Consider the following 14,456-nt stretch of genomic DNA (forward strand, 5'->3'; position numbering starts at 1 on the left):
GAATGAAGCAGCAGCCTACGTGATTCTCTTCTCAAATAGCAATCAAAGTAATTAATTATCCAACGTCCATCGCTCTCTCCCTCAATCACGTCGACACGAGTTCCGACATCGACATCATCGGAGATGACTAAGTATCCGTTTTCCTTCCTTTTATTCCGTCACGCCGCTTTTCACATTTCTTTCGCAAAGTTTTACGTATCATCTATTATATTAATTTCATTTGGACGTAGTTACGTTGCAAAATTTCGTACGATTATTATCCGTACGATAATAATACAGAAGTGGCAATTATTAAACGTCCCAGCAATTTCTACATTTAATTAATACGTTAATTGCATGCTAGCCACACGATCGCAGTTATTGTCATTTCGTTGACAACTTCATTTAAATTGTTCGATGAATTTTTCCGAATGAAAGAGCAACCTTTACCAAAACGTTTCCACAGTAATAGGTACATTAATATTGCATGTCACAGGAATGCAGTAATTAACGAACAATTATTCAGAGCGATGTATGTACATTCATTAATACGATCGATCGTCGATACGTTGATTATTCAACGCTGTAAAAATCAAGTATCAAGAAGGGAAATATTTTATGTCCCGTAACATAAGCCAAACGATGGAGTCGATGTTAAAAAATCTCTCTCAGCGTTAAAAAATTTTTATACCATAAAAGTAGTCATAGATAGGGTATTAATATTCTCGCAGAAACGATGATCCAATAAAACGAACGAGCTCATCCCACCAGTACGAAATAGTTTCGTGTTTATTAATTAAATTCCACGACAGTGTACGCGCGAAGAAAATCGTATTTGCATAATTATTCGAACGACAAAAGTTCAAATAGGCAAACGATAAAAATCCTCGATGATTGATCGGTTTTGAAGTGCACCGATCGGCCTAATCCCTTCTTTGGCTATTGCACGAACCAGTATATAGCACGAAACAGTATCCCCAATGTTCGCCAACGTGGACATAGCATGTATTTCGAAGTAATCTGACCTGGCCGATCGATAAAAAGCAATTGCCAAAATTATACTTCAGGAATGAAGATGAATCGTTATTCAAAATCTTCTCTACGTGGTTGTCGTTTTTCTTCCAAAATTATAATACCGGTGATGCTGCGGATTGCCGGTATCAAATGAATCTTTCCCTTAGAAACTGCCAACTCCCCTCTCCAATTACTTCAACGAAGAATTACGGCAACATTTCGTACGAAATTGTATCGTGAGTGTTCCTCCTAACGTTTCACGGTAATTGCTGCGGCAGGGCCCGAAATTATAGTATTTATCGGCCATGGCGAAATAAAATCGACCATTACGGAAAGCACATCGCCGTGTAAGCACAATACGATGTACGAAATACCGTTTCAATTTCAATTAAATCGGGCACTAAATGCACGGAATGTCACTCATTTAATCCCAGCGAGAAAGAAGGCGCACGACGCCTGCTGATATCGATATCAACGTTGATGGACACTGTCGCACGATGCGAAAAATAAAAACAATTATCTCTCGACACGTTATCAATTTTTCTGCATTTTTAACGAAAACGTTGAAGCCTCGATTTTATATTTTTGACGTAACGCAAATATTGTCCATCGCTGGAAAATTGCAAGAGCTCGCAAGCAAGTCGTTTTTCGACATTTTTCGTTTTTCGAATTTTCGTCAATTTCGCCGTTAAAGAAATTCCCTCGCATATTTATATGCGCAAATTTCCAAAAGTTCTGCTTATTCGGCGAATAGGACGAATTGCTTATTCAGCGTGAAAATTCGTGTAGAATCTCTGATAACTTGCCTTATGTTTTCTATGTAGAAACGTTATCTCCGTTTCTCTAGCTGTGCTTTAGTATCCTAGCCTGGAGCGGGATTTCGAAATTAAATTACAAAACCAACGAGCTTAACCCATGCATCGATGCTCCGTGTGCAGCACACGTTCTACTAGGTAATATAGCAATTTCATTGTTAAACGGAAAACAAAGTTATCTAATTAGTTTCAATGTATGCCTGTATTACATAATGCATTTGCACGAGTTAGCCGCGCGTATAAGTATCCATGCTATATTCGCTTTATAACGAACGTATTACGAACCTATTACGTGCGTATACCCCTGTATATAACTACTCGGTTAAGTTGTTCGTATCGCGATACGATTTCAATCTCCTTCGGATAAAATCTCTTAAATAAATTTCCCTCCTTTCGAGGAAATAGCTGTCATTTGAATTGTATTAAAGGGTATCAATTTCAACGATCTGTCAAACCGTCGAATATACTTAACAAATAATCAACGTGTTGCGACGCTTTCATCGCCGATTCTCCTAATACGAATATAACAAGAAACATCGAATTACAAGTATAAGTATAGTGGTATTCGGTTGAATTAGAAATAGAAAAAGAGATACCTGGATTATCTTGGTCGTTGGTAACGTGTAAGATCCAAAAAGCAACGAGATGCAATCTTACACGAGGCCGATCGAAGTTACGTACACTTTTTCGCGTCATTCACTGCAGTAGCGGTAACACGTTGCAGTACTCTTGTGGCAAGGTTTAAGCCACTTGTATCACAGCACTGTTTCGTCGGACAGAAAAGCGCATCGGTGCCGTGTAAAACCATAAAACTCGATCCTCGACCGGAAAGATCTCGACAAAATTCCGCAACCACCTTAGTCCACTCGCGCTTTCTTCCCGCGAAAGTTCACCTTGATCCGCGCATCGTGTCAAACAATTGCCAACGTTCGCTGACGGTGGTTACGCTTTTCAGCAGCACGAGTTCAAGGAAAAGCAAGCTGCCGTACTTCGTAACGGATATCTGTTCCGAAAGTCCTCGACCTTTCCATCTGGATTCTCATCTTCACATAATACCTCCTAAGAAACTCGTAACTGTTACAGGAACACTTTCGAAGAAACGATAAAGAGTATCTCGCTACGTGTGAGAATACAACGGACAACAGAGAACACCTAGCACTATCGAATCGAAACTTTTCCTTAATGTCTGTGCACTCGAAGCAAACTTTCGACTGGCTGTTTCGCGTAGGATGATGGAAAAGGACGAGCGCGGAACTTGGAGATCCCGCGTTCGAGTGTACCGCGATCACGTACAACGCTCGACGCGTCGATGAATGCGCGAAAGCGAGGAGACGCGAGCAAAGGAGAAGCCGAAAGGACGGTGCGCGGCAAATGGAGTCGAACGATCGCGATACACGAGCGGCGCGTCGTGTTGTTGGCAAGCGACTAACCCCCTGACGGCGTCCTGCACCCCCGGACGCCGCGCATGCCTCCTACCTTAAAGAACTCACCCACCCCTCTTCTCAGTGCCGCCCCAAAACCACGGTGACTTCATCTTTTTTGACGAGATGCCTGTGAAACCCCTCTTCTCTATGCTCTCTTTATCCGCCCTTCTTCTCTCTCCTTTCCTCTGCCTTCGACTTCCTTTTATACTTTTTTTTTCACCTTTTTCTCCTTTTACCCTCTCGCTTGGACCTTTCTCTTCTTTCTATTCTCCGTCCTTTTCCTGCATCCTCTTTTTTGCCTGGTTTCAACGAGGTGCCGCTATTTCTCTTCGACTAGAATTCTCGATGTTGATATCGGCGTTATTGCTTATTTCGTGCTTGATCGTTACTCGCCCTATAAAAAAGGGGCCATTAAAAAACAAAGTGACGGATGTCACTATCAAACTCTTGTCCTACCTTTCTGTTATTTTAGGACATAAGTGACATCGTTAAAAATTCTTCCAACAACGCAAAGTCTTCCAACGAGAGACATAAAGTCGCAGTAAAAGTCGAAGTTTAAGACAATAGAAATGGCCAGCAATCGTAAGCGCTGTCCTGGTAACGTTCGGTGTACACGAAATTGCTTCAACAGGTACAAATGATGGCGACGTTATCCAGCAAAATATTGCACTTTTTCATTCGAAATATGTACCTATACAGCTCCATATCGCGTGGCATAACCAACGTTACACAAATTATTCTTTGCTTCTTTCTCAAACCACATTTTGGAATATTCGACGCGAACGTTGCTTGCTCATTAAAAAAAAAACACGCGTAAACATTTCCTTGGAAACGGCACATGGAGTTTTTCCTCGAATCGAGCGAATCCTTCCAATTTACGTTTCTTGTTTCTTTCCGCGATAAATAACAGAGAGTAGATCGCATGGTAAGTTACGCCGTACTAACATAAACGCAAAAAAGGGCTTCGTAAAAAGCGTTTAATAACAACATTAACAAATAAATCGAAGAAAATGTTTCCGAAGAACTTTTATACACTATGCTATCTGCATTCTGTTATCTTTTCACGATGACAAAAATTCAAGAATTATAACAAATCAGTAAAGACAACGTTCCCTTTGGTTTGGATTAAGTTACAAAAATACCAACGATAATAAACGATAATCAAGAAATCTATATTACAATTAAACGACTCAAAGCGACTGAAACGATTGATCGGAGGGAAATGTGATATAATACAAAGAAATCGAATTTGAATATCCACGGATCAATTCCTTTTTTTTTTTTTTTCTTTTTTCTTTTTCGATTCGTAGTCTTCAAAGGAAAGGAGCAAAGCGAATAAAACGAATGGAACACGCTATAAATTATAAAAAAACGGTATCGGTCGCGCGTCAGATTTTGGTAGAAAAACACCGATATTTATAATATACGATCGAGATTTGATACGACGATCTTTTTCATCGTGTAGCAATGATAGTGTGCATACCAGATAACAATTTTTAAATGGTTTATGCGTTTGCAAAATGTTGTTCGCTACAATATTTTTATTAACCTTATTCGTTATTTAGGGTAAGCTTTAACCGTTGCTAAAAACAGAAATGAATAAATTTGTACGTTCTAAATATCGTAGTCGATTTTATTCGAAACTAAAAGCAACACGCATAATAATAATTTCGTAAAAGTTACTGCACCGTAGAAAAATACTCCATGGCTACGCATCAGCAATTTACTAAAGTGTTTAAAATACGCGTGTTTAACTTGAAACATTTCCTCCTTTGAAATAGGAAAAATATAAATTCATTAATATTCGGCTTATCTGGCACGAGAAAAATACCAGAAATAAAACAATGAATCGAACGAACGAGCAAACCTTTTTACATTTCACTCGTATTGGACGTTTTTACGAGGTTTGATTTTACTAAGTATGTAAAACGAGAGAACAAACTCGACAGGGAAAGGTTCGATCTAAAGATTAAAACGAGGCGAGAAGTATTAATTCAAGAATCTTCAAGATCGGTTTATTAAAGTCGCGTTCCATTGAATCGACGCTGGACGAATAATCGAGCGGACAAAGAAACCACGAGTACTTATTCAGACATCTTTTTCTTCATTCTTTGCGAAGAAGCTATTGATTTACCCACACAGCAGGTGCCCGCTTCTTCTCACGCTTTTCATTTCTGTCCCACGGTTTTTCACCCCGCTTCCCTCCCCCGAACCACTATTCGCTTTGAGAGCTTCTACAATTTTTCATCTCGAAATGATAACAATGCCATTCGTTAAACCACTCTTTACATAAAATTGTCGCCTATCTATTGTACTTTTACTCTTTAGTCGGTTACCTGGTGGCCGGTGTATTTAATGGTTCTTGTCGCCGAAGCTTTGTCCTCGCCAAGATCCGGGCTTGTCTCGTTATTATCGCAACAATGACAATCGCGTGCCCAGTTGCTGAAATAAATCTTCTAGAGAGATTTCGATGCGTTTCCTCGAGACTTCCTTCTCGTCCTCCGATCACTCCCATCTAACTCGTTAACCCAGGAAGGAGTAACGTCTAATGCGATTAAAGGAAGATACGCGGTAATCAATTCGATCGGCTCGACGAATTTTCGTGCCAACGACAGAGCACGAGAGGGATAAACTCTGCCAACGAGAACTTTTCAATCTGTCCTCGCACTGCTGCTAAGGATAAGAGGATCCTGTAAGGCGGACGATTCGTTTTACTCCGTTTCTTGTCGGTTCTTGGTCTCCCACCCACGAGAGATTTGGTCGGTGTCGTGACAAAGTAAAGAGGATAAATCACCCCATGGCATTCACCTTAACGATAGTAAACGCGCTCGTTTGCCAAATCCAAAAGCTTCTGGAGCAGGTGCTATCGACTATTTTCGGTTAAATAAAGGAAGAAAAGACCTGGTGCGCGTTCATGATCGTCGTTGGAGTTATATCGCATCCCGTCAAAGTTCAGCCAACCTCGAGGAAAGACGTAGTGATAGTTCACAATCCGGTGTTGTTTCTTCTCGAGAGTCGACGGAGTAAAAGCAAGGAGAATCGCGAGAAACACTTTTTACTACATTCGTGCGAGTGTAAACCAAACACGTACCCCTTTCGCTTCGGTTATTGCCTTGATAAGTTCCGGTACTACCGAACAACTTCTCGGTTATACCGGCGTTTTGTTTTCTCTTCCTAAAAGCTTTAAGCGTTCGCCGGAACTTTATTTGTCACTCGAGACAATTCCCACGTGTTTGAATGGAAATGGCAACAAGGTTTGGTTTTCGATACTTTCTTTTCTAATCTATCGTCGCTCGTTTATGCAGTTACACTAACAACGTATTTCGATTACGTATGTCAACGATAAGTATAATTTTAAATTTTAATAAACCGGACAATCTGTTTTCCTTTCGATATTTTCTACGCGGAAGCAACGTGTTAAATCTATGACAAAATTACGATTCGTGTCTGCTCGTCGTACGACGCTTATCGGTTCGTGTTTGAGAAATACCTAAAGAAACTTTTCCCCACTATCTTGTTGACTTTTAATTGACTCTCCAGCAGGCGTGATCGTTTCAACGAAAGTTTTCACAGCTACGACTAAGTAAAATTACGTAGACGACATTACAGTACACTTACTTTTTGATTTCAACGTAATTAGCATTTACCGCAACTTTGTCCAGCTAATTTAATTCAGTTTAACGTACAAATAACATAATAAAATAATATAAAAATAGATAAAACCAATCGTACAAAGTCACAGAGTAATGTGGCAAAAGGGAAAGTAAAACAGAAAATGTAATAAATGAGTTAATAACAAAGAAGAAGTAGAAGAAGAGTTATAGTTCGATAAATTAGGTAGCACACGGTCCAGAAAAGAGAAAATAAATGCATGAGGATCAAGAAGAAGTGGATGATACGAGTCGAGAAATATGTGAGAAATGTTATAATCCTCGACTATCGGAATATAAACGTGGACATTTAAACGGTATATGTATAGCAATGTTTCTTTGACGCCGTTGAAGTATTTCCGGAACGTATTTAAATCAGATGACAGCGTTTATACACACAAACCTGTGAATGAGACATCGTGGATTAAAATTAACGAGTTCACGAACGTCGCCGAGGTCGCACCGTTTTCGCTTAAACCTGCTCGTGTAACGTTTAACAAAACTACGTAATACGTGGTGAATTTTCACATATTCCTGTATATCGAGAAAAGTTGAAAAGTGTTCGAATGATAGAACCGGGGATAACAAAACAGTCGTGGTCGGAAAGCTGCCGGAGTCGCTGCACAAAGGGGAAGCTTCGATGCCATATAATTACAGGAATCGAAAAGTTGGTATCCGCAGCCAGGATATCCTGTGGATAATTCAAATTCCTCGAAAACTTAACGGATATTCTACGCGAGTATCTCGCGGTAGAAGCTGCTGCAAATTCCTCCAGTACGAAATTGCTGCAACTACTCAGCCCTAAGGCTTGACAGTTAATGCGAAGCGCGGAGTTTAGCTTGAAGGATTTCGAATTACAATGGTTGCGAGTATCGTCAGAGACCACCGAGCGCGTCGCATGATTAAATATTACAACCGCATTTTAAATTAGCCTCTTGCTTCTTTTCCGTGCGATGGATATTTTACAGAACCGCGAACGTTCCAACTCACGTGCGAAATTTAATTCACCATATCAGTGTCTTGTCTTCTATATGCACCGATAGAAGATCGTATGTTAGCACGGTAGGGTTGGATCACGTTGTACGAAACGAGACACTAGCATGCGAAAATCGAAAGGGAAACCGTATCGTTGGGTCTGTAGTGGTAGCGGTTCTCGACGGGACAGAAAGGAAGGGTGAAACGCCTAGAGACTGTACAGTCGCGAATTTCGACACTAGCAAATTACGCTAACCATTCGTATCCCTTGCATTGTTGGTGGGTTAATACGAGACGTCTAGTCCCCATCGTCGTCTCCACCCTCGTGCACAACTTCAGATTACAATGGTAGCGCGGCAACCTCGTGGTAGACGTACAGTTGCACGATTTGTCCCTACATTACGTTGAGAAGCGTTTCTACCAGGCTTTCGTACATACGCATAGACCAAAACATTCGCATTGCCATACCACACTCTCTTAATCGTATTTGTACGTATAATACTCGTGTATTTATCCTTCTTTTTAAAGGAACTTTGCAAAACTGATTTATCGTGTAATTGTATTTCATCGAAGAGGATCTAGCGTGTTTGAAATATGTTGTGGAACTTCTGGTCGAGGGAAATGTTACGAGCTAATGTATATAATGTATAAATTCGTATATAAAAGATAAAGAATAAGGTTGCTTCTCTTGGTAACAAGCACGGATACCGGATCAGTGAATGGTGTTACATCAGAGGATGGAATTTAAAATAGAGAGAATAAGGAAGAAGGATCGTTAAAGAAGAATGATTGGGAGAGCAAACGATAAAATAAACGTAACAAAACTTCTTCGGTGGACCCATGATTTCGACCTCGTTTTCGTATTCAGAAGACATCGATGAAAAATTTCATCTGCTTAGCTTTGATCGATCTTCCACGGCACGTCGTCGGATGGAAGCCATTCTTTATCATATCCGTGTCTTTGTATCAAAGCGAAACGAAGGTGATCGTTCGCTGATCGAACCTGCGCGAATCAGATTCGCGTTTATATCCCTGCGTCATCCTCATTTCGATGATTCCTCTACGAAATAGAACAGAAGTGTCACCTGGATGGACAAGTCTTTACTTCTGTATCCGCTCCGTAGAAAATAGTTTGATTTCCCGTATTTCCAGCGGATAAAAAATTAGAGAAGAAGAATTCTCTTTTTTCGCGATAGGGGATGATGTACTAGGACAAGAATGAAGGAGAATATTCGTTTCACGTACAGACGCTGCTTGTTTAAAGGTACGTAATATATTATTCGGAAATGCGATTAGGCTGTCCTAATCCGTGGAACACGTGGCTCGAGATTGCGTGGAACGCAGAGATTGGTTAATACCGAGACCGTAACCCCGGCAGCGGAATATTTATGTGTTTCAGAGAGGTAACCAAGGGGTAACTGTGAGATAGCCAGAGACAAAAATACCCGAGCCCGCGACTGGTCAGACATCGTAAACACAAATTTATTAACGGGTCTGCAACAGTCGGAAAAACGAGCCCGCTCGAGACACAGCGAGGTCATTTTTCCATTTATCAGGATTAAGGATCTGGCTCGGGAATGACTCGTCGTAACATTTCGCGGAAAATTAGCAAAAATAAAGAGTGTCACCAGTTCCACCTGATGGCAACTGGTGTTAGAGGTGTCGAGCATGCGATTCATTTAAAAAGAAACGTCATTCGCTTCATAAATGTCACGATTAAGTTAGATAAAGTATCGAATCATAAATCCATTCGTGTCACAGATCTTTCTTTCGTTCGTTCGTCAATGCTCGTCATCGACATTGTCCAACGAATTGATTTTCCATATTAATACATCGCGGAACAATGGTCATTATTACGGTCATTCTATATTCGAAAATCTCTGCGCTCGATTTCGATAACTTTTATAGGAATGTCCCTGCGAAGGGACCGCGAATAATTCAAAAATCATTACAAGTCACTCGAGTATCGTATCGTATTTCCGTTCTATTTCCATGGAATTGTATCGTATTTCCAAAATGCAAGCTAATGCAGTTACCCTACCAATACTGCAATTTAACGTCGATGCAAATTAGCTGCAACAAAAAGCTAACTGAGCTTTGACAGAAGTTCGTTGTATCGCTGATACATATCGGAAAGTAATACGAGGATGATGACACTTAGAACATATATATTTCGTTCTGGTAAGGGACGACGAAGTTACGGATCGTAACACCGTTTGGCTGACTCTAAGAAATACGGCGACTTCTACGACACCACGGATTCTCTATGTCGATGAAATCGTTACATAAAATAGACGTTACCGAACCGTATACAGAGCTCTAGAGACGAAATCGTCGCTCCTTCGAACGAAGCGTTCGAGTATTCGTTTAAATAAATCGATATCAGTTGCAATCTTAATTTCCCCGAAGTCAAAGTTCCCCTACAGAAATTGTTTATAAGATGTACATCATTCGTATCTAGTTCATTATCAAAGAAATAAATAATTCCTTCCAACGAGAAAAAGCTTGATCGAAAAAAGCTTCAAAGACCGTTTCATCGACCTTGTTTCTATAAAAGACAATTGCGGTCGAGTATAAGCCAGTTCTTGCCTTGTAATCGTAGAATCCGCTACCTATCATTAGCCTTCTCTAGGCGAGTTAGGGACACGTATAAGTTTGTCATTTATCACGTGCCACTCACAATGATAAACCTTCCCTCGCCGTAGTTACACGCGTGATGCATTTTCATAAAGGAAGTCTGTAAAATTACCGATCTGAAAACAACGTAAACGTGATTTAGAATGGAGGATTTATTAAAAATACGTTTGTCGAAAAAATGTTAAAATTTGTTGCTTTAAAGCTTTGCTGCTTCTCTCTTTAGTTTAGTCGTCTAGAATGTAGTTGTTATTTTGTTTCCCGAACACCATTGTACTTTTTCTCCTGCAACCAAATTGCATGTCAAACGATTTCTTCTTCGACATTTATTTTCTACGCTGCGAATCACACAAGTATAGATACGATCAACCTAAACCTCCTACCTCCATCATCGCCATTAAAAGGCATAGCTTTATTCAATATTAATTCGGATACGAAACAAGTCTCTTTGCCGTTGTAAAGGGAACATTACAATCGTTAAATCGAGCAAATTCTTCTATTCGGGTAACCCTTACCTGCCCTCTAATAACTTCATTCGTGTAAGAGTTCTCGCGGAACGACTGTAAAGTATTAGAATTCGATTAAGCGAAGAGGAAGAATATTTTAAGAGATCTTAAATAAACGTCTAGAAATTCGTGCCGCTCAAGTTTTCGAAAACACGATATATACTGGCGAAACGAAGAAGAAGTGTATTTACTCGTGTTTCTCGTTCCATTGTGTACTCTGCTCGTTCAAGCTTCGAGTCCATGAAAATCTTTGAGAAGGGTCTTCGACTTCTCAAGTTGCAACTAATTTACAGGGAAATAAATGAAGATGAAATGGCATTGCTATTCGAATGAATTCTGGAAAATGCATGCTTACGTAAATCGTAGCATATCCACGCGTACCTGGCAAAGCCGCTCGAATAAACCGTCACGCTGCCGTGTTTGTACGTCGTAGAAACGCACGGTTTCGCAAAGTACGAGTACGATATCACATAGGGAGGCTTGAAATTCAAACAGACGCAAACACTGTCTCCAATTTCATCTGGTAACGCGAGATAATAATTTTTACTGGCGGTAGAAAGAATGTAATTTATGTTTGCCTACTTCGGATTTTATGCGAATTTCAAATTAAATTTTTCTAACGATATTAAAACACAGCTAGAAAAAGCATTCTCTGGAAATAAAAGATAGTTTCACGTCAGAAACCCAAACAAAAAGGTTACACTATTTCGTTATAAGATGCTTATAAGATCTATCATATCTTACGCTTTCCTTGCTTGCTATAATGCCCCATCTAGCTTCATGGAACGTATAAGAGTATTCGAGAGGAAATTTTCGAGAGCATACCTAAACAGACATAGGATCATCTCTTCTCCCATAAAAAAGTATATAAGCAATCAAACCTTATACAATATGGCAGAATTGATATGCATTGACTTATTCATGCCGAACATTGACTCGGAATTATTGGAGCAAGATCTGGGAAGTTCTCTACACGTAACACATTCTTTAATTTCATTCCTAAACCTGCAATATTATTTTAAATAACGTGTCATTTTATTTCAGAATTATTTGAAATAATTGTGAAATTGTTCTTCGAAATTATATCGGATAACCAAGTCTGAGTTTGGATTATACAGGGTGTTTAGCTATCGTTTCAACGTAATTTAAAAAGTGATTCTTGACACCGAAAATCAAGGATAAAAGAATTGCGTTTTCGGCTTTGGTTCTTGGTTATTGACAATTAAACATCGGTCTAAATATCCTTGCACGCGAGCAAACCTCTTTACACGAACGAAGAGAACTGCGATTGTCCACTCCGCAAATGTCCACAAAAGATACAACAAATTACAATAGATGTTCGATTCTTTGTAGGAAATTGTTGAAGACTGGACATTTACCGAAAAGTTTAAGTAGACCTTTCCGACTTTAATTAGTTAGGTTATTATTAATATTAATTAATTAACATAGTTCTAAATGAAAAACTATTATCACAGAAGTGTGAATTTAGATTTAGCTTGTAAAAACTATTAAAATTATAGAAATGTTTATTTTAATAAATTGTTGAAGGCATCAATTTATAATAAGAATTAAAAAATTAATAAATTTGGTTGCGTTATAATGAAAAATATAACGACATCAACAAGCCGTAACCGTTCGATTCACCTTCCGACACCTTGTCAACAGCATGCCGTCAAGTATATAAATACCGCACAACTCGCGCGCGAGCTCATTTGTGCGTGCTCTGTCGTACCGTGAAGATCGAGAAAAAACTTTAACGAATTAAATTATTACGTTTAAACCGTTAATTTATTATAATTAAACTACTAATTTATAACATTTAAACCATTAACCTACAACATTTAAACTATTACTTTAAAACAATTAAGCCCTTAATTTATAACACTTAAATTATAAATTAATAACATTTAAACTATTATTTATCAATATTTAAGCTATTAATCAACAACATTTAAGCTCTTAATTGACAACATTTAGACTATTAACCTACAACATTTAAACTATTAATAAACAACATTTAGACTAATACTTTATAACATTTAAGCCGTTAATTTATAACATTTATATTATTAATTAGCAACAATTAAACTATTAATTAACAATATTTAAGCTATTAATCTTCAACATTTAAACTCTTAATTAACAACATTCAAGCTATTAATCAACAACGTTTAAACTATTAATCAACAATATTTAAACTATTAATTTGCAACATTTAGGACAGGGACCTTTATAATAAGGACCCAGGTTTTGGTGATCTAGGTAGGACTAATACCCCCCATAGGGGTACCGGGGGCATCATGGGGCACCGTGGAATACGTGCGTCTTAGCCTTAATTAATTATAAGATAGATACATATGTTAAGCATTGTAAGCCCATCCTGTACAACAATACTTATCCATCTTGGAACGAAAAATGAAAATCTTTTCTTTCTTGATTCCCTCGCTTACCACACAGGAAAAATTTACACCTTCGCGATTTATCGATTTATGATCGCGCAGTTCTTTCAAAATGTCACGTGGCGTACTCGTTCGCGCGAATTCCGGGTGTGTGAAGGTCAACGTGCACGGGACAACTCCTTGGATTCGTAAGTCGCCCCAAGGACACCTCTCTGTCTTGGTGACTGCTCGATAACTGCTCAACGTTTGCGTTGAATCGCGGCAGTTGTCGTTACACCGGTGATGCTCGCGAATCTGCAGTCCTGTCCGATTGGTACTTCGGTTGTATGTTGAAACCGATGCATAATGTTAAATAAATCATGGGCGGGTCTCTTGCGTAGTCACCTCCTCGTGGTGAGACCCGGTAATTGGCATCGTTTTCCAAATATTAATCAACTGATTAATTTTTGGAAAACGATACCAAGCTAAGAACTACGCACCGGTCCAGTTTGGGTCACCAAAAGCCGCCAAAAGAATTTTGGATGATCTAGACTGGACTAGCACCCCCGCGGGGACACCGTGGGACACCGTGGGACATCGTGGGACATCGCTGGACACCGTGGGATGCGTGCGTTTTAGCCTTAATTAATCGTAAGATAGATATCTATGTTAAGTGCATTGTGAGCTCATTCCGTACAAAGATACTTATCCATCTTGGAACGAAAAATATAAATCTCGTCTTTCTTGGTCTCCTCATTGGCTTACCACATTGGAAAAATTATTCCCGCGATTTATCGGTTCACGATCGCTCAGATCTTTCAAACTGCCGCGTGGCGTACTCGCTCGCGCGTATTCCGGGTACGTACGGGTCAACGTGCACTGGACAACTCTTTGGATTCGTAAGTCGCCCCAAGGACACCTCTGTCTTGGTGACTACTCGACAACTGCTCCTCGTTTGCCGCGAATCGCGGGAGTTGTCATCGCGCTGGTGATACCTGAATCGCAATACTGTCCGATTGGTACTTCGGTACTTGGACAGGGACCTGCATTTAACGTCCTCCGTAATTCTGTTCAAGTGGCA

At 39.5% G+C, this 14,456-nt stretch overlaps 1 protein-coding gene across 2 annotated transcripts in view; it reads right to left on the minus strand.

Moving 5' to 3' along the window:
* LOC122570675 (zwei Ig domain protein zig-8-like) overlaps positions 1–14,456 on the minus strand; it is a 118,486-nt gene that overhangs the window by 39,703 nt on the left and 64,327 nt on the right. The window contains exon 1 of one of the 2 annotated variants that reach the window (XM_043733296.1): positions 2,405–3,216. The exons of the other annotated variant lie outside the window; for it this stretch is intronic. The gene's annotated coding sequence lies outside the window, so the exon portion shown is untranslated. Of the gene's footprint in view, positions 1–2,404; positions 3,217–14,456 lie in introns of those variants that run through there. 2 annotated transcript variants of the gene reach the window in all.

This window comes from Bombus pyrosoma, linkage group LG9 (assembly GCF_014825855.1).
Source record: "Bombus pyrosoma isolate SC7728 linkage group LG9, ASM1482585v1, whole genome shotgun sequence".
Classification (NCBI taxonomy): Eukaryota; Metazoa; Arthropoda; class Insecta; order Hymenoptera; family Apidae; genus Bombus; species Bombus pyrosoma.